Source organism: Corvus kubaryi, unplaced genomic scaffold (genome assembly GCF_017639235.1).
Source record: "Corvus kubaryi isolate FWS band 111438036 unplaced genomic scaffold, C.kubaryi_AGA036_p1.0 37394, whole genome shotgun sequence".
NCBI lineage: Eukaryota > Metazoa > Chordata > Aves > Passeriformes > Corvidae > Corvus > Corvus kubaryi.
This window is the reverse complement of record NW_024581133.1, coordinates 13,548,335-13,568,781: the sequence shown is the minus strand read 5'-3', so window position 1 is coordinate 13,568,781 and position 20,447 is coordinate 13,548,335. Positions and strand designations below refer to the sequence as shown.

At 39.3% G+C, this 20,447-nt stretch overlaps 1 protein-coding gene across 7 annotated transcripts in view; it reads right to left on the bottom strand.

Annotated features, from left to right (window-relative positions):
• The window catches only part of CGNL1 (cingulin like 1), a 55,569-nt gene extending 48,194 nt beyond the window's left edge, over positions 1-7,375 (bottom strand). For 5 of the 7 annotated variants that reach the window (XM_042039452.1, XM_042039451.1, XM_042039455.1 and 2 more), the window contains exon 1: positions 7,109-7,375. The gene's annotated coding sequence lies outside the window, so the exon portion shown is untranslated. Of the gene's footprint in view, positions 1-6,180; positions 6,219-6,647; positions 6,771-7,108 lie in introns of those variants that run through there. The other 2 variants (XM_042039453.1, XM_042039454.1) reach the window with 2 other exon arrangements.
• Positions 7,376-20,447: the final 13,072 nt, after the last annotated feature.

Below are 20,447 nucleotides of genomic sequence, written 5' to 3'. Positions count from 1 at the left end.
TTGGCAGATCCTCAGGTCTCATAAATTTTCAGAGTTTTATTAAAAACAAGGACATAATATATATATATCCAATTTTCTTTATCTGCTATGTATGAATTCACGTGGTCATAATTTTACAGGATTTATCCCCAGAGGAAGTAACACATGACCTAATAACTTCGCTTACTGAGTGCAAAGTAAAGGCTTAATTTTGTTTATGATGAAAATGCTAAGAAACCCCCAAATTTCTCATGTAATGTTCTAAACTATTACCACTGCATTATATACTTTGCATCATTATTTAAAACTTCTCTTTTTCTTTACTGAAGGAATGTTTTCGATTTTCCCAAATCATAAATAAAAGGGAATCAGAAACAAAACCAAACATAATAAAAGTATACTAAAGCAGAAATCTACCTGTATCTGAAACACAGTTCCAAGAAACTAATTCATGTGATCTGTAGTGAGTAGTCGCAGGTCCTGCAGAATGTGATAGTTAAATCACTGGAGGGAGATGGAGAGCTGCACTTGTTTATTCATGGTTACTGTGGTACAAGCTCTATATGGACATAAACACCTGCCCGAGTGTATTTGTGCCATGCTACTGTCTCATCTCATCATACGGGTTCAGATACAAGCTCCTGTACAAGTTGGGTCTTGCCACTAACAGGATCCAATTACTGGGGTTATCTTGTGAGTATCCTGACATTACAGCACTACAATTAATATTTATAAACTTTAAATACAAAATGCAAGCAAACAACAGAACCTTATAAATACTTACTTCAGAGTTGACTATATACACGATACAACCACACTCAATTTTCCCTCATTTTTCTTACAAACTTGCAAAGAAGGTTAAAAACAAGGAAAAAAAAAAAATAAAGTCATCAAGAGGAAATGTTATTATATATACTCTCTTCTACTTTATCAAATTCTTAATAATGTTCATATGTGTTAAGTGTTGAGAGAAATGATGGCTGAGGACACAAGGATACTTACAGATTCTAAAAGAGGTTTGTGATTTCAAATACAATAGTTGGTTTGCATCCAAACATCTGACATGATTACACTCACTCCACAAGAGATTATGTGTTGTTTCACTACATTTTCCTCCAATTGTCAGTGTTAGAAACTGTATTTTGTTCCAAAGGAAATTATCTTAGTACATCCCAATGATATCATTATTGTTTAAATAGAAGAGAGCATCCTGTTCATATTTTTAGAGGCTTGAGCAAAAAATGTCAGGTTTGTTAAAAGTCTGTTAGAAAGCCCTTCTCAAAGGAAGGGACACAGCTAGGGCAACCTTTGTTAAAAAGTTTTACAAGTGCTTCAGGAACACAGTTATTTATAAAATTATCTAGCATAATTAAATAATAAAAGGTTCCTATACTCCAAACGTTTTTCCTTCACTTTAAATGTGACATTTCACTGGGCCTTCTTCTCTTTATTCCCACCAAAAACTATAATCTTGTCTACATGAGTTACATTTACAGCAACCAGACAGATGCAACTTGCATAACCTTGATTATATGTGCACAACTTATTCCTGAACAAAATTAATGATGAGCTATGAGTACAGCTGCTTGCGAAGACCAATGTCTCACCTATATAGACACAGAGCAGAGTTAATCTCTATGGAGATGCAAGTATTTAAGTACAAAAGCTACATGTAAAATAGGCTGTAGGAGTCATATTTATACAGCCAATGTAAGGCCACAGCTTCATGTGTATTCAAGCTAGTTATGCCTCCCATTTTTCAACTGTTAAACTTTGTCTTAATTACATTGTATTCTTTAAATACTTGGCTTCATACCCATCTAGCTTCTTTCAACTAACTCAGCCATGCGTTTTCAAATTTAAATATGCAGTCAGAACTGCAGGCCCTGAGCCCAGGCCCCACCAGAGAACAAGATGATATCATCACACTCTGTCTGAGAGACATAAGCTGAGTACAGAAGAGAGAGGTTAGAAAACCCCACAGAGGAAAGAAGCTCCATAGTGCGCTGGACTGAATCACTTAAAAGGGCTTATAAGGCCTGTGCAGCCAAAGTGACCTGGTCTGGGCTCTGCGAGCACAGGCTTAACCAGCTCCCATACACTGCCACACTTCTCACCTTCACACTGGGATAGCATAATTACTGGGGGAAATGAGAGAGGCAGGGCTGCTTCCTTATGAAGCTCGAAGTGTTTGTGGAATTATAATGCAACATTAGATGCCAATTGTTCTTGTAAATAAAGGCTGCTACTGCTGAACATTGCTCCCTGCATATAACAGCTAATAACGTGCAAATAAACGTGTGAAGGCATACCCCAACTAATTTCAACAAGGCCTACAAAATATTCTGAGCTTTATTTACATCACTGAAAACACTCCCCCATCTCTATATAAAAGTTTAAATTTTACCCTACTTCTGCATTATGCTTATGTTGAAATAGAATGCAAATAACTACCCCCTTTTGTGTATCTTTATGTACATTAAATACATCTTCCATTCTAATAAACTCCAACAGGTCTTAGAGGTATCTTTCAATAGAATTTAAAATAGGGTTAAAACATTGCTAATGGCTGGTAATTACTTCTCAGGCTTCTGCAAGTGTGTATGAGAGTTTATGTATACACACACACAAACACATAAACACATGTTGGTATGAAAAAATAAGCAGGGGCAGCCTGGACAATGTATCTCCTTTTCACACTGTATTTAGTGTCCAGATCCACATTTTAGCTACTTTTAAAAGGTGTGTGCAATGCACATGCAACTAAAGTATTACAAACTGCTGCAAATGCCTGGAGTCAAAATATGGTCATGCTCAGACTACTGAGAGTCATTACTGAGTGGTAATGACTCCTGGCTTGCCTGGGGACCCTCATAGAAAGAGGACACTGTGGTAATCACTGAAGCATCTTCCAGTCTTACCAATCTCCCTGGTGGTTTTTTGCAGTCTAAGTGCTTTCTGAGACATTTCTCCAATTACATTTATTCCTCATCGCTCTCTATTTTTACCAAAATCAAGAAGAATGTGAAAAGCTAATACAGAATCTTAATTTTAAATCTCATACTGTTAGCCTGATTAATGAAACTCATAAATACAAAAGATGGACCAACAGAAATCAAAACATTTCATTTGGCTAAAAATTTAGAGGCATTCTTGGAAAAATGAAACTATATACTTAAAACGTCTGGTTATGGATTTTGTCATCCACTTTATTTCACATAAAATGAAAGGTTATAAACCTACCTTTGAATAAAATCCTCCAATGAGGCTGCCAGGTCTGTTGGCAGAGATGGTACAAGATCAGAACAAATACAGTGAGCTCTAATCCCAAACAACAGCAACTCCATGACTACCACGCCACTAAATCTTTAGCACATGCATTCTTAACATGTTAATTTTTGTGAGTTTAAGATTAAATTTTCATACTTGGCTATACTGAAAAATACTACCATTTTGATTTAACACCATTCAGAGTCAAGGTCAAAGCAGTTTCTGAAATGCGTTCATGTTTCCAGATAAACATGCCTGGCATAAACACTCCATAAGCACGTGAAACACCTTCCCTCATACAATAACCTGGTAACGTAGCATTCTCGGTGAGTGGATTCTCCATTCTTCTGCCAATTAAGAACAGAAATAGCAAAACCAACCTATTTGTTGTGTTTTTGCATATCCTTCCAACACAACAGTCAAGATGCATTAAAAACAGAATTACCAAACCTAAGTTCAGGATGCATCAAGTCTGTACCACCTTCCTCTGTACACAGTTTGTTGAGACCTAGCAACAAAACCAGAGAAATTCTAACACCTTCTTCTCATCCTGGCCATTCAAAACATTTGTTAATCTCAACATTGCAAGGATCTAATCCTTTGCAGAGCCTGCCTCTGAATGGTATCACTGAACTGATCAGGTAGAAGATAACCTCCTCCTACCCCTAAGAAAAGATGGAGAAGTGGGACAGATAAAAGAAATACAAATTTCTTAAGCCTGTTTTATCTGAACACATGGCCAGTAGGTAGCTACAACATTTCTGCTGCCATTCAGAGTTGCATAGAGAGGGTGCAGAAGTGGAAGAAATGCCCCATTATTTTAGCTTTTGTTGCCATTTCTCAGAAATCTATTAGTACCAGTGATGTCGACCAGATTCTTGCCAGTTCCTTTCCATCAACATATGTAGATACTGCCATAGGCTGAACATTGTTCCGTGTTTATGTGCTCGATATTAATATACAGATTTCAGGTTACCTCCATAGTCAAAAGGCTATAATAATAATGACATCATCATCATCACTATGACTTCAAAAAGCAGAAATAGTAAAACAGCAGACTACAGAATGAATCTGTGATGATCTACTTTTGTTTTAAATTTTTACATCTGCAGAATTATTTGGCCTCAAAATACTTCAGTAGCTATTTTTAAATAACAACCTTCCCACTATGATCCAGGCTGAATAAATTCATAGCACATATGTTCATCTTGCATTGCTCCATGACAAAAGATTTAAAAACCCACGTTTGGGGTCATGTCATTTCACCGGCACATTTCAGATGACACTGCAGAACCCAGACAAACCAGTTTCACCAATACCCTCAGAAAGATCAACTTCCTATTACACAATGTAGACCAGAAGAAGGAACTGTCACCAATTCTTTTCTTCAACTTTGTCATCCTTTTATTGAGGTAAAATTCCTTATACACGACATGCCACAGACTATTTCTACAGTGAATTAAATTCCACATCTCCCATATAAACCCTGCCAGGGGAACCTAAGTGTGTTCTCAGACATTTTAGTAATGACAGTGAGATCTAATAATGCAATTAACAAAAATTAAAATAAGGTGGTTTGCTTAGAGGCAATTCAGGCAGCCTAAGCAGTCTAGATTCATTAGATTTAAAAGTAAAATGCAACTAAATCAGATAATGAGAATAAAACAAAAAAACACCAAACAGTTGTATGATACACTCTTGGAGTAGACAGGCTCTTCCAAATATCACCACAAACTCAGAAATCAAGGGGTTAGCAACATAAGGCCTTTTTAGTACTGTCACAACACTAGTTACCTTTGTAGTGTGTATTTGCATTTAGGTGGCATTTAGAAACAGTTAATGTTAGCGGCAATTCAAGGTGTATGTAAACCAACTACGAACACTTTTCCTATGATTGACATATTTCAGAAACACCTCTAACTTGTAAACACACACATGTAAAAATATCAGTCCCTTTATAAGATACTTCATTTGAAGCACTGCATTTTTGTTTATCTCAGATTAATTTAAAAAAACCTCATTAATATTAAACAACAAACTGTCTGCTAAAAACCATCATCTTCTCTTATGTGAAAGATTATCTTAATACCCTAAGAGAATTTTAACAAAAATTAGAAGCATTGTTTTCCTATTTTACAGTTTTCCATTTTAAAAGTGCAGCTGTCTCAGTATAATTGCCTTCCACAACATAACAAACTTCTAAAACTTAATGCTTACTACACAGTTAATCGTAGGCTTCAATAATGTATGAAAGTTTTCATTTCAATTTATTATCTTTTTCCAAAGACTGAAGTTCAAACTAACACTCCCAATTATTTAAAAAAAAAAAAATCATAGCAACTTGTTACACTTTTACATTAATCATCAGTAACCACATCTGGCTTAGAACACAATGTGAGCATAAGCAAATTTCTCCTGGGTCTAACATGAGAAAAAACCCCAAGACAATTCAATGACTATGACACTTGCAGAAATTGTAACTGCTAGTCGAACAAGTTCTTACAAACCACCCTTAAAAAGTAAACAGTAGATTGGTTTTGCCATTTTAATTATATTTTTATAGAAATCTTAAAGTTGTGTTAAAACCAGCTCTATAAAGAGATTCATAACTACGAGACATATGACAGTTGTCAGCAGAGGCGTCAGACACTGAATCTATCAAGTTCCCATGGGTGTTCCCATGGTCAAGGATACAAGTCAGGATACACTATGGGGATTTCTAATTCACCTACAGAACTCACTTCTAGGAGTCCACACAAGATAAACACAGTGCAGATGTTCAGAAAAATAGAACAAGAGTTCTCCACTATTTCTATTTTGATAATCATTTGACTTGCACTGCAATAGTTTTTTAAAAATGTATGCATGCTAAAAAAAAAGGAAAGATAAAAGCTGCAACAACGGTTAACTGCAAATCTAATGCAAACTCACCACAGAAGTTTTATCGCAGCACTGATCTCCCCATAAAGCTGTCATCAAATTGGAAGGATATAAATTATATCAGATGCAAAGTTAATTGGAAGAAGAACAAATGGCAGAACTGCCATTCTAAACTTTTCCCATGAAAAAGAACACACACAATGCGGACACACCCTTTCGCAAAAAATACGCTAATTCCCGGAATAAAAGGGAGATGAAGAAGTCAAGAGTGCCCTCTGCCCAGGAATGCCAGGAATCCCCGGAGGAATGCGTGCGAGCAGGCGGTCTCGGCGCCCCGCGGGGGCTCCAGGCCCCGCCCGCCCACCTGGAACCCAAGGCCGGCAGCAGCACCTCCAGCTGCGGCACCGCAGCCGCAGCTCCGGGGCAGCCACGGCCGGCCCCGCTCGCGGGGAAGACCCCCGCTCCTGACAGCCCCAGAGACTACGAAGAAGGACTCCGAAGACGGAATCCGATCTTACCGCAGTCTGTTCTCCCGGCAGCTCCCTCTCCCCTCGGCCGCTGAGTTCGCCCGCCCCGGGGCGGCCCCGCTCCGCTGGCCAGCGCAGCCCCGAGAAGCGCCCGGGGGAAGGGCTGCCCCGGCACGGTCGGCGCTCCGCCAGTTCCCCGCGCGTCACCCGCCGGTCGTGCGGGGAGAGCCGCCGTGGTCTCTCCTCACGCCCGGGAGGCCCCGGCGCCCTCGGCCTTTGGAAAGGCGCGTGTTTAACGGAGCTGAGGAAAGCAGCGACCCAGGGCGCCTCGGCGCCGGGAGCCACCGCCACAGCCGCGAGCTCCAGCGCACGGCGACGTCCCCCGAGCCCGCGCGCTCTGTCCGGTCGCGCCACAGTCCTGTGCCCACCCGGCCCCAGCCAACGCGGCAGGGAAAAATGGGTAACGCGGTGCCCCCCTCAGCTCCCAGACCGCCCGTTTTCGCTCTCCTCACCCGTCCCGAGCCGATTCTCGCAGGGGATCCCCGCCAACTCCGCGCCACTCTCTCCGCCGCCCTACCAGCCGAGCTCGCCGCCGGAGCCGAGCGCGCACTGCCCGCCCCCTCCAGCGGGGGAGGGGGCGCCGCGGCCGGGCCGGGGAGGAGCCAGGCGGGGGGCGCTCCCGCAGGTGAGCCCGAGGCTTTCCGCCGCTTTCCCGCCCGCGCGCCCGCGACCTTTGCTCTCCCTGAGGGAGCGCGCGGCGCGCCCGGAGCCCCCCGACAGACACCTACAGCTGCAAACAGAGGGGAAGGCGCCCTGCTCCTCCTCAGCTCGGGCTGCGGCCAACCGCGCCGGGACGGAACGGGGTGGCCACAACAACCCTCTGAAGAAGAAACCCAGCCCTGGGCCCGGGTGGTGTCGGCTCGAGACCGCCTGACAGTCGGGTTTGTTTTCCCTCGCCGTGTGGAGGCGGCTGGCGAGCCGCCCGGTCGGCGGGAAGGGCTGAGGCGGCACAAGGATGGGGCAGGGCGGGCGCGCCCTTGGGCGTGAGGAGGAGGTGAGGGAAGCACGGAGAGCGGGGCTGCAACGCTCAAACGAGGCAGCGTGTCCGTGCTGCTCCCAGAGCAGCGTCACAAGCACCTCTGGGCACACCTTGGTGCCTCGGGCACTTTGGGTGATTTCCACACTGTCTTCAGCTAGACTAGAAATATCACAACACGGTGATTCCAGAATATTCTACACGTAGAGTGGGAACTGAACTGCTGCCATACTGTGGCGTGTCTCTCTCCCTGATCCATCAGTGAAGGAAAGGTAGGTGGTACAGACTGGGGGTTTACAGGTGTCGTCCAAAAAACGCAAAAACCAATGTCTACAACCATGTCACAAGAAATGGGCCTCAGACAGTTTTTTCCATGCTTACAAGTTTCTCAAGGTTTGAACAACATAAACCAAGGATCATTGTCAGAAGAAAGGTTATAGTGAATCTACAGGGGGAAAAAAACACAGCAAAATGTGATACATCCTTGTCTACAATAGAAAAATGCTGGGCAGTGAACATGAGAAGGAAAAATTTAGTATATGAGTCATGAAAGCCATGTCAAAGTTGTTCAACAGGAGGAGCATGAATAGGAACACATCCTCTTTTCAAATCCAGCGGTGCTGGAGGTCACTGCTCAAATTTCTATCAGAGCTGCTCTGATACCTGTTACACGTCTGTGAAAACAAGCCCAATAAGCAAACACTACTGTGTATATATATATGGAATCTTGTATAATTGTATTAATTTTCTGTAGAGAATGGCCCTTTCTTAATTAGAATGTATGAACAGAAGAGATTCAACTAGAAAAGGCAGTGTTCCAGATACAACATCAATATTAACACTGCTGGGACACTGTATCCAGCTTTGGGTTCTGTGTTGGGAAAAAAAAAAAGGTAAAGTTCTCACAAATTCACACCAGAAAATTAAATGCAGTGGAATAATTTTTAAAAAATATGTATATTGGTAGTATTACAAGTCAGTATTCCAAAAGGATCTACTGATTCTTCACGAAACAGTCAAAAGCAAAACAAGGATAGAGAGTAGTGTCTGACAGGAACTGCTTGTGGTAAAATACTATACTGCTGGTTAATCAGTAGAAAGAACTGTAAAGTGTAGGAATTGCACCAATTATAAACTAAAGAGGCAGCTAGTGAGGTGTTTGCAGACAACTGACTGTTTGCTGAGAGGATGGAAGTACTTGGTGTGACAAGATCTATAAAGACTTCTGTTGTGGACTTCTGTTTCATGTCTACATAAAGCATTAAGTTGGTTCTCCCTCACAATGGTTATTGAGAGGAAAGTCATAGATATATGGACTTTTCTGCCATTAGTATTAACAACAAAGTGTTTATGAGACAGAACAGCCCAAATTTGTGCTGCCATCTTGATCTTCTACATACTTTACCATTTAACATTTGCTTTTCATATGCATTTTTTCCACATAACCCCATAATCTTGGAACTGTTTAGGTAAAAGATGCATATCATTTGCTTAGCTCCTTTCCCTGTAGTTTTTAAGAAAGCACACGAAGTTTATCCCCTCACCCCAACTGAAAAAACTGGGAAACAGTGAATAGAAAAGAAAGTAATTGAACTTTTTTTTCCCCTCAGTTACATGAATTACGTGACAACGTTTCAGTTGAATTCACAGATATTATACAGACATTTGTAAAGGCTGTATTTTATTACAATTAGAGTATTAAGAAACTTGCTGACAGTTTGTTCAGCCTCATATTGTAGTTTTGTAACGTGAAAGAATTGCACTTAATAGAAAACAAAATGCTTCATTAAAGAGGTGTATACACCTATAATTTTCACATTGTTGTTAGAGGTTAATGAAAACAGTATTAATCAATGATGCTGTACAATAATACATTTCCATTGCATTTAGAAGCAAATCAGAAAAAGGAAAAAACATAAGATTAATTTCTTGCTAGAACAACCAGGCTATTATGACTTCTGGTCATTACTCTATAGTCTATAATTAATTTTTTTTTCATTATATACCTCTCAGGTAACAGCTCAGGAGACAATTCAGTTGCTATCTGTCATGCTCAGCATTAAACAGCTCAGAAAACTGTTCTCTTGTTCTGTGCTGAGTTTCAGAAAAATATGCCAAGGCATTTTTCTTTCTTTCATTTATTTTTTTTGTATCAAAGATGGGGGGGTGAAAAAAAAGAAAAAGGTGGGACAAGCACAATTGCTAAATTACTTGTATTGGCTGTGAGCATCCACACCGAAGAGTTTTGACCGGATTTTCACAAGCTCTGTCCTATGCTTCCTCAAAGCTCCATCCAACACTTCTTGAGCCTTCAAGGAAAGTTTATTTTGAACCTTTGAACCTTTAATACTTCATTAAAACTGTAGTTTAAGTCAAACATTTTGTCAAACAGTTTCTTACATATCTTTGGCATATGCTAAACATGAGTTTTACAAGTACTTGATTATACTAATGCTGCAAACATGAATTGTTCAGTAAGAGCCATAGTCCAGCTGGAAAACTGCAAAAGTACAAGGTTATCCAGTGAGGTAAGAATTTTTTGAAGGAATGTATACAAACCCAGCAATAAGCTAAAATTGCACTGAGGACAGACTTAGGTCATATACAGAATATCTTCTCTGTGCAGGCTGCCATTTCCTTTCCCACCCCTCATCCACCTATTTTTCTTTTCCTTGCTTTTAAGTGAAGGTTTTGGTCCTTGTTTACAAAACTGGCTCGACACAATGATTGATGTCCCTCTGTTCAGGCAGTGTATTATCAGGCAGTTGTGAAACACGATACAAAGTGGAGTTTGCAGCTAAAGCAAAAACAAACAGTAATGCCCTAGCAGCCTGTGCTGTAGATTAATTCCAGCTGCTGGCTACTCCAGCACACCTCGGGAACTGAGCAGTACTCCTGCATTCGTTTCTGCTTGTGCAGTGAGTCCCACTGTGTTGAAAGGCTGGTGTATTAGAGCTGTGCTTGGCTCCTAGCAGGATGCACCTCTCTCTCTCTGCTCTTCCACTACATATTTAACTGAGTTTTGGCAATTTGTTATAGTCCCTGATTTCCTTTTCAGGAAAGGATCTAATCCAATAATCACAGTAGAAAGTAGGGGAGAAAAAAAGTCTGGTATATAATTCCATTGAAGCACTGCTTCTGACTTGTTTTTTACAATATATGTTGGAAATTTTCTTTATTATCAAAGATTAGATGTCTGTTGCTTAAGAAATAACAGTTACCGTTCTTACTACTGTATTCAATAAGCTACTAAATAGACATTTTTATCTTACTTCTTATTATAATTTATTTCTTATTTCAAGAAACAATCTTAAAAATTCAGGTCTTTACTTTCAGAGAAGGAGATGAGGTATTTGAAGAAATGTAATTGTACACTCTTATCAGATGCTTTTTAATGTATGATCTCTGGTTTTTCCTCAAAAGACAACTAACCAAAAAAGGTGGTCTTTCATTTTCCACCTTTCTTATATTCTGCACACACACACCCCCCCCCCCTTTTCACAGAGGACCTTCTCTCTCTCCTCTTTCTTCCTCTTCTCTGTCTCTTCCCTCCTTCTTCCCCCCCTCCCTCTTTTTGTTTGGGGGTAGCCCATCTTTTACATTTCTCCCATTTCTCTATTCTCTCACGTACAGCTGTCAAACAAAGTACTGCTGACAGAACCCAGAGCACGGGGTTCTCTTTACCTCTAACCCTAGCACACAGTGTGCTCTAAAACAGCCTGAATAATCCTAGCCATTAGGCCTAGCCATATATTCAAGAACATATTTACATTGCAGGAGAATAAGACTTATTAAATAAAAGGTATAAAAAGATTAAATTGTAAACCAAGAGTTTAATATTTTCAGATCACTTCAACACTGGAAAATGCTTTATATTAGCTAATGCATGGTAAGGAAAAACTTAGGAGATGAAGATTTAAATTGTAACTTGTCTTCTATAGAATTTAATTTCATTTTGGTTAGCTCAAGTTTACAAATACTCTTCATGTTGAATGTAAGACTGTACAATTATTAACCTTACTTATGCACATAGAAATCAAGAGTGAGATGAAGGTACCATTGACTTTAAAAGCTGCTGAGGGGAAAACACATGCAACACAAAGTTTGATCACAAATAATATGATAGTTTCAATATTCATTTAAGAAAAAATACACAATCAAGTAATTAAGTAATTAATACTGATATGAATTTTAAGTTGAAGATTTTGGACACTATTCAGCATCTAGCCACAATGAGGCTTTCTGATCTCCCATTCTTCTCCTTGAACAACTTTTGGCTAAAGCAATATTTTTTCCTTCACCTTAGTGACACAGCCTTGCTCCCACTACTCTTATTTCACTAATCCTAGCAATGAAAAAAGTGTTTTTCCAGGAGCCTGTAAAAAGCCTAAGTACTACCAAATGCACCTACATTAAGCTTCCAGAAACCATTGTAGTTGTTACCTGCTCAGCTGTGGTCTGTGCAGCTCTCCTTGGCCAAGCCGGGCTGCTGGGATTTAGCTGTGTCCAGGCTGCAGGAAATTATTTTTTAAGAGTAGCATAGTCTGAGCCTCTGTTTCCACAAATACATAAAGTTAGTAATTTGTTGGCATTATCAATGTATTTATTTGAAGAAAGCTTAAAGGGTATATTGTTTCAGTCATTGCAGATGTAAATATTGATTAATTTATCACAGAAATAGTAATGTAGTAAATGAAATGGCTTTTATGCTCTTTATGCATGTAGCTCTTATTTATTTCAGTACAGAGGTGAAACGTTAAATTACCTGGGTCTAAACCTAAGCATCACTATCCCAAGTAAAAATTAACTCTTTTTTTTCTTATAGGCATGCATGGATGTCTTAGTCATTACGGTTTGGGGTGGGTTTTTTTTTTAGTTTTGGACAAAGATAAGGAAACGTTTGTGAAAGCCTAAAGCAGTACCCGATCCAAGCCCTTTCTCCTGCTGAGTTTGGGGGGAATGGCCACGGTCCTTTTGTGCTGTGGGGTAATAGCACCACCTGGTGGCCTTGGTAATTGTAACAGTTTGGTGCTTTGACACATTCCCGAGTAGCTTGAAAATAAAAGACCGGGGAAAAGGATCATCTTTGAGATTTTTACGTTTGTTTTTATTTCCAGCCACTTTTCTTAATTGGATGAGGAAACCATTTAAACAGTTTCGTGAAGCAATATTTTCGAAGAGATGTAAGCATTTTAGTAATGTCCAATTACTTTAAGAATCGACTTAGAGATACTAAACCTTCTCCTTGAAAGAAAATCACTCCTTATTCACCTGCAGTAACTTAGCTACTGATGCATTGGAGACTTTAACTGTATCTTGTGAATCTAGGCAAAACACGGAAAGACAACTAAGACAGGTTTTAGAGGACTGGAGTTTTCAACGTTAGAATGTACATGTGTATAATAAGCATTTCATGGACAATTAAATTTTTTTGAAATTTTTAAGTTCCACATATGAACTAAGTACTCAATTTTCACAACGCTTATGAAAGAATTGAACAAACAAATCAAATGAACTCAGGGGAACTAGTTCATCCTGACCTTTACCATGGTTTGTTCCTCACTTTCCTTTGAAAATAACAAACTGTATTTTATGTGTTTCCATTTCAGATCCCACAGCCATCCATTAGTTTAAGAGAGGAAGCATACAGCCTAATTATGAGTCAGTACAGAATATATAAGGTATTTTAAATTCTCAAATATGGAGGCTTTGGTGATGCAATATATTCTCTTTGGCACTAATGCAAAGTCTGCTCATTTTTACCAGGAGAGATATGTTCATATAGATCTGACAATATGCTGATGAACTAAACTGCTACTCCAGTTTTCAGTTAATACTGTTTTCTTTAGGAGGAACAACTCTTCCTCGTTAGTGTTTTGTGACTGTAGAGGGTGCTCTTAAAATACTGGAGATGGTAATAATATATGGCAATCAGTTTCTTTTTCTGTAAAGCTTATCAATGTTAGGATGTTTATATTTAGCAAAGAACATTGTAGAGCTAGTGTGTTTTATTTTTGATGTGGGCAAGAGTCACTATCCACATTTGCATCCAAAAACATCCCTGGAAACTTTTCTGGATTTAGTTTATTTTTGCAAGTATGTTTCTGCCAAACAGTGATAGTATCTTCTGAGAAAACTATTGATGTGCTCTAAAACAAGTTGAAATAAATACTAAATAGAGTGTATTTTTAGTTGCAAGGCCATTGAGAGTTGAATAAGAGCTTATTGGCCCAAATAAGCCGTTTAAATATTTTAAGAAATATCTTTAGTTACATGAAGTTGATGCTTCCACATTGTGCTATCTGGTATTCTGTTGGGAGGGATTTAACTTTATTTTACTTTAGTTTGTCTGTAGTTTTATTGATTGCCTTACCACACTCCCAAGCTATCTGTTTTCTTATACTTTTTAAATTGAATTAGCAAGTGAAAAAAAAATCCTAGATACAATAGACTGAACCAAAATATATCCTGCTATACTCTTCTCTCAACAATACAATATTTTTTTAAAATATAAAATTTTATGTTCCCCTCAGTACAGCCAATAAACAGTTGAGTTAGTCCTGTGTGCTTAAGAAATGTTGTTTCTTTCCAGTGAGAGTGAAGTCTATAAACTTCAGAAAGATAAGAATTTTGTTTTAAAAATCAGAACTGCCCATTTTAAAGCAGTGTAAGGAGGACTAACATTCCCTAGGTCAAGACCTTTACTGTGAGACCAAGATGAGTCTACGGACTTGTGCCAGCCCTGCTCTGAGTCCAGGATTTGGGGAGGTGTGATCCTTGACTGACCGGGCTGTCAAAAACCTCTGCCGGAACTGCACTGCAACAGCAGAACAGCCCGTTGTCCTAGGAGGTCATTATACTGACGGGAGACGAAACAGATACTACAGAAGCAGGGTTTTCCCAGTTCAAACTTTTCTTAACAACAGCTACTCTGCTTCTTACACTGCATTTATATACTTACCCTGAGAAGGTACTCTTAGATGCGAACTCAGTCTATTTTCTCAGACTTCACCAGTTATCACTCCCTTGAGATTCAGTGTCACAAAGGCTGTGACTATTCACTTTTACAGCAGCTCTACTGTAGGCCCAGTTCAGTGCATACAAGTCAGTGTAGCTTGTTTTGCCTGGGGAAGCCCTCTGAGCATTTTTTGGCCAATTTCAGCAGCATCTATTCTAGGGAGACTTTGCCAAGACCACTACATTAGGAAACCTTGCAAGCATAGACCAAGCTTAATAGCTGTTTGCTGGCTTCTGTTGAGATGGACTTAACCTGTTCCAATCTCCATCTTCCACATCAAATTCATCACTAGCAACTTGCAGGTTAGAGCATGTCCCTCGGTCATACAAAGGGGACTTGACATTACCTAGGACTGTGACTGCAGGCTTGCCATAGTCAAATGAAAATCTCTCTTTGTGAGAGCTGGAAAAAATTTACTGTCCCCACACATCAGGCAAGTCTCTTCAACAGAAGAAATGGTGCTGCCTGAGGTCTGATAGTAGAAAATATTTCTGTTGCAAGTCATGTAATAGGGGAACGCAATGATTGGCCAGAGACAAGGATTTTGTCTCATAGAGCTCTCCTTCCTCAGGCTTAAGTAGCGATTTGACCAAACAAAACCTAGGCCTCTTTCAACCTTAAGTACACAAACTATTAAGACAAATAGTCATGCTTAGTTCTCTTTCCATCACAGTATTTCTGGTGGGCAGTGTTTGCACTTCCCTAGGAGAAGTGTTTCCCCTAAACATCCCTTACGCTGAGGTTCTTCAAATGGAAAGTTAGAAATGCAGATCTTGTATGCTCAGAGTCAAGACTCGAACACAGACCCCCTCCTCTCTTCACTGAGCTATTAGATAAAACAGATAATACTTTTCCTCCCATTTTGTAAGAAAAAGTTGGCATAAATTTTTAACTCTAGGAGAGAGTTCAGGAATGTACTTTGTGGATTTTCACACCTCTGCAGCTCACATTAAAGGACCAGAATATCAGAAACAGATGGAATTAAAGACCCATCATCTTTTCTTTATAATGGCCAGTCTGGATGTAACTTACCAACTTTAGTCATTCCTGTAGTGGATTCTCTTTTCCTGAAGTGTGAAAAGACCAATGCATTTCATTCTGGGTTGGAGACTCCACTATACAGCAAATATCACAGTACCTGTAAGCTGTAGCCACTTACAAAAAATACCCATCACATTCTACATTGAGTCTGCCTTTACTGGTTCACTTTTTACAGCACATTCTACAATTCTAGAAAATCTTAAAAGCTCAGGAAGAAAAAAACTTGCATTGTACAGTACTTGCATATTTCGAGCAGTGAAAGCTGTAAATGATGCACATGTTGGAATGACAATAAGACAAATGGAAGCTTTCATTGGGAAAATGCAAACCAGAAGACAGACAGTTTGTTTTCCTTTAGGCAATGCATGAATGCAAACATTTAAACTGGAGAAACTCCCCTTTCCTTCTGTGGCCCCTCTGAGTCATTACATTAATTACTTGGAACTATTTACCTACTTCCCTTCATTTAGGCCCCAGGTGCAGACACTGGGTGCAGAAAATTATTTTCATTCTTTTTTCTGGAGTGAAAAAACAATATATGGAAACACTCATTTTTTCCTCTCTGAAATCCACGAAGGTGAGAAGGGATGGCATCCTCATACATACATTGTGGTTGCCTGTATTTTCATACCCTATAGCAAAACACAAGAGTGGTAGGGGGTGTCAGTGATGTTTCCTTTTTGAGGTACAGTGAAAATATTTGTTTTGTTTTGTTGCAATAGCAGGGGCAGCTGGCAGTGTTTGCACTTATGCATCTTCTAGTACTTCACTGAAGGGATACCCCTAATTCTTGAAGAAAGACAAATATCTCGGTTTGCAAATGTGCTGACCTGCGCTTATGCAGTGGCTTTGACAGCCTCCTTCTGTGATCAGGGTTACCCTGTCTTTGAAACGTGTCCTTATCCAGCCACATCCAGGCATACACTTTTCCACATGTGAAACTAGAGAACTAATGGAGGCATTAAATATTTAGAAAATAAACAATCAATCACATTAGAAAATTAAAAAAAAAACATAGCAGAGGATCAAAACTTAAATTTCTGAATTGGCAGCGAAGAGGTTCAGTTTCAATATCTACAGTTCTTCTTGGCAAGATAGCAATGTCTCAAAGCTCTTGCTTAGAGTTTCATTTCTAACTTCCCTCTGGGGAAAAAGTGAATTAAACCTTTTCTTGTGCTTTTACGGAGATGTTCTTCTGCTCTTCATTATTTTGTAATGCAAACTCAGACTGTGGGACATGGGCTGTATAGAGATCTTTAAATAATAACTAACAAAATCAATGGCTATTTTCATGAAGTGTAGTCAGCTTCTCCCTTCCTAATAAATAAGTATTAGTCAATCCCAGGGTAGCCCAGGTCATCAGGGGGTAGCTACCGAGTCTGGCTCCCCCTGTCACAGCTGCCTGGCAGTGGGCCCACTCTCGGGAACAGCCAGCTGGCTCTGCTGTGCATTTCAGCTTCCTCCAAGTTTGCATGTGGACCTGTGAAGCAGCTGAGTGTATTTTGCCTGATCAGCTTATTTGTTGTCAATCCAAAGAGTTTTCCCATTGCCATGAGTGCTGATGATGCAGTCAGTTTTCAGTATGGCCCCTCTGCTCTGTCATTTCTGCTGCTCTGCACTGGCTCTTCAAAAGATCAGATCTGTTTCACAGATTTTGCTTGTTTTCAGGTCAGTTCAGCACTTCTCTGTTCTGATATGGCTTGTCCAGATGCACAAGTTTCTTTTCTCAGTCTGCCAGCTTTTGGCAGACTCAAACTGTGAGAAAGACGAATCCTTCCTCTACTTTCTCTTGTATTCCAGCTGCATACCTGTGAAACTATACAAACTATGGGGTGACCCTTCATTTAGAAGATCTTGTTAGAGCATAGATGTGCATGTTTATCATTAATGACACATCTCAAACTTTACTCGGAAATATAACTTCTTCATAGAGCTGTGAGCAGTAACAATGCCAACAAAAGCAACATCTTCCACGTTCATCCTCTGATGTCAAAAGAAGGGCATAAGTAGCATCTCTTACAGAAACAGAACTTTAAATTCTAGGGTCTAAATCCATGTGTTCAAGGATTTTCAGAGGCAATTTTAGGATTAATTAAGGAGAGTAACTTCAGAATGAAAAAAAATATTTTCTAGAACTTCTTTTTTAATTAAAAAGATGATGTATACCCAAAGTATGCAGCACTTTCCATTCCCAACTAATAATCAAGAATTTTTCTGAAAAATAAAGTTACTTGACCTAGTGAACATAAGAAGATGATATTGTAATTCATTTAACTATTTAGTCATATTTTTAATCCCATCAGATTAATGTCCTGTTGCATTTAGCTACCTGGATGAGGGAAAGAGATACTTGTAAAACCCTGTTTTAATATCTGATCTTTTTTATTGTATGCTCTTTTCTTATTCAATAGGACAGCAATGAAAACATTGGTACTGATACTCATTGCTTTATGCAACCTCATGATCTTAGTTACTTTCTGTCTCAGCTCAGTAGCGTAAGTTTTCACAAATCTGGCATAACAAAAGTCTCTTCCGACTGTTTCTAATCACTCTCAACATCTGGAATTTTTATGTGATTGCAGCATGCTTACTGAGATGTGAATTTGAATGAGGAAAAATGGTCCATTCCCAGATTTCGATATCCAGTGGACATGAATTTAAGACCTTGCCATGAGTCAGTGGTGGCCCTTCTAACATGGGTTCCTGCTAAGTGCAAGACAGATCGTTTCTCCAGCTTCAACACTCCTCTCACATTTAAACAATGGTATTCACGGGCATAGAAAGAGACAGTCAGCTGTTAGAGCAGCTATTTCCATTCACCTCTGAAAAAAGAGTATCAGGTGCAGCCATGCTTATTGGATAGATGCTTAAATAACCACTTAGATGCAGGAGCCATGGCCATCATTATATCTTCACATTGAATACATCCTCATAAAGGCACCAACAAATTTCATTCAGTGCTCTTCCAAACCACACTACGTAGTCATCTCATTCAGTATAAATTATTTGGTTTTCAGCGGTACTCAAATTCAGCTGCTTTAATTGATTGTTCATGACCTTCCAAATCCTGCTGCAGCTTGTCAAGAACTTCTTCCATGAGCATAGTCCCTGTCCGCAGTTAGCACACTCAAATTTGCTGGCAGGTAAATTTATTATGACAAACCAAGTCAGGATGACATCTGAGCATGTGTCCAACCCAGGTGGACAGAATTACTCAGATATTTGAAACTACTGATTCTATTCCTGCAGAAATACCTTCTTTAAATGGGGCCTTTATCACCCGTAAGGATGGGCAGCTGCTGAGATAAAAAAAAAAAACAAAAAAAAAAAAACCAAAACCCTCTGGTATGGAAATCTGTTTTACATTCTCTTAATGTCCAATACTTAACTAATTCTACCTATACTGCATTCACACACTCTGAATCTAATTCCTATTTAGTATGATGTGTAAAAACTCAGTCAGGATTAATATGGAAGTGTAAAAAGTAAGTATATCTGGGAAAGAAAATTAATTTTAAATTGTAAAGTTGTGCTTGAGAGTTAGTGTTTACACTATGCACAAAGTCTATGTGATTCATGATTATTCCTGCTATTTCTGATTTTTGCTTCAAATGAAACTGGGTTGATTATGAAGAATGTTACTGAATTCTTCTGTTCATTTATAAAGGAAGTTGGAATTTTTGGAGGATGTAGAGTGTGATCACTATCATGGTGTTTGAGGGCAGGGAGCTAAAGAGTCTGAGAGATCTCTCCCATAAATACAGTGTTCTTCAGGCACAAAGACTTGGGAAGGAAACAATTCCTTCTAATTAGGAAAGTAATTTTAAGCAGAAAAATAGATGTAAAAGCTTAGGGACTGTTCTTGTCAGAGAGAGATGTTTCCGAGAAGAATTAGGGCAATAGAGGATTATTGTTTTGTTAAGCCTTTGATTGAGATCTCAGACTTTCATCAGTTCTGTAGCAATGCAAGCAAAGAGATCTAAAGCTCAAACTCATCTCCAGAAAAGAGATCTTGGAGAAAGAAATTAAAATAAAATAAAATTTTAAAAACCCCTCAACCCAGACTAGGATTTAACTTTTGGGTATTTATAACACCCAGTTTATTGCCAAAGGGAAGTTTTTCTGTCATCACCCTGTTACTTTTGAAAGCAAAGGGGAAAAAATGTTGCTTTTGATTTCTCAAAACGTTGTGTTAGTTACTTGAAAAATTCCAGACCAAAGCATGAAAGATCCTTTCGAGAAAAACTCCAAAGTTGTTTAGAGGCTGCCCTGAGTATAGTGAAGATTAAAGCCCTTAATGAAGGCAAAGCTTACTTATCTGATCAGATTTTAGCATAATGGTCTAGCATGTGATATTATTTTGTATGAGTTACATAACTTTTTGTTTAAGAGCATACTTTACTTTCAAGCAGCACAAACAACATTTTTAACCTGTTCAGATCCTTGAGAAATGCAAACAGATTTGAAGAAAAAAATTGAATATTTGTTAACAAAAGAAAATCATTCCTTTCTGTGACTTGGTTAAGATGAAAGCAAGACAGGAAACTAATAAAAGGGATCAGAGGACCTGGAAATAAATGTTGACAGGCTTGTGCACTGGCAGTTTAAAATCACATATTGTTAAGCATTAGCTTTCTGCTTAAGTGTTTGCCCACATGATTGCCTTTCCCTAGGCAAGTCTAGAGATTACCCACAACTCATTTGTGTTTGCAGGTTTTCTGTGAGTTTGTGTGGGTACGTCCTACCATTTATCAGC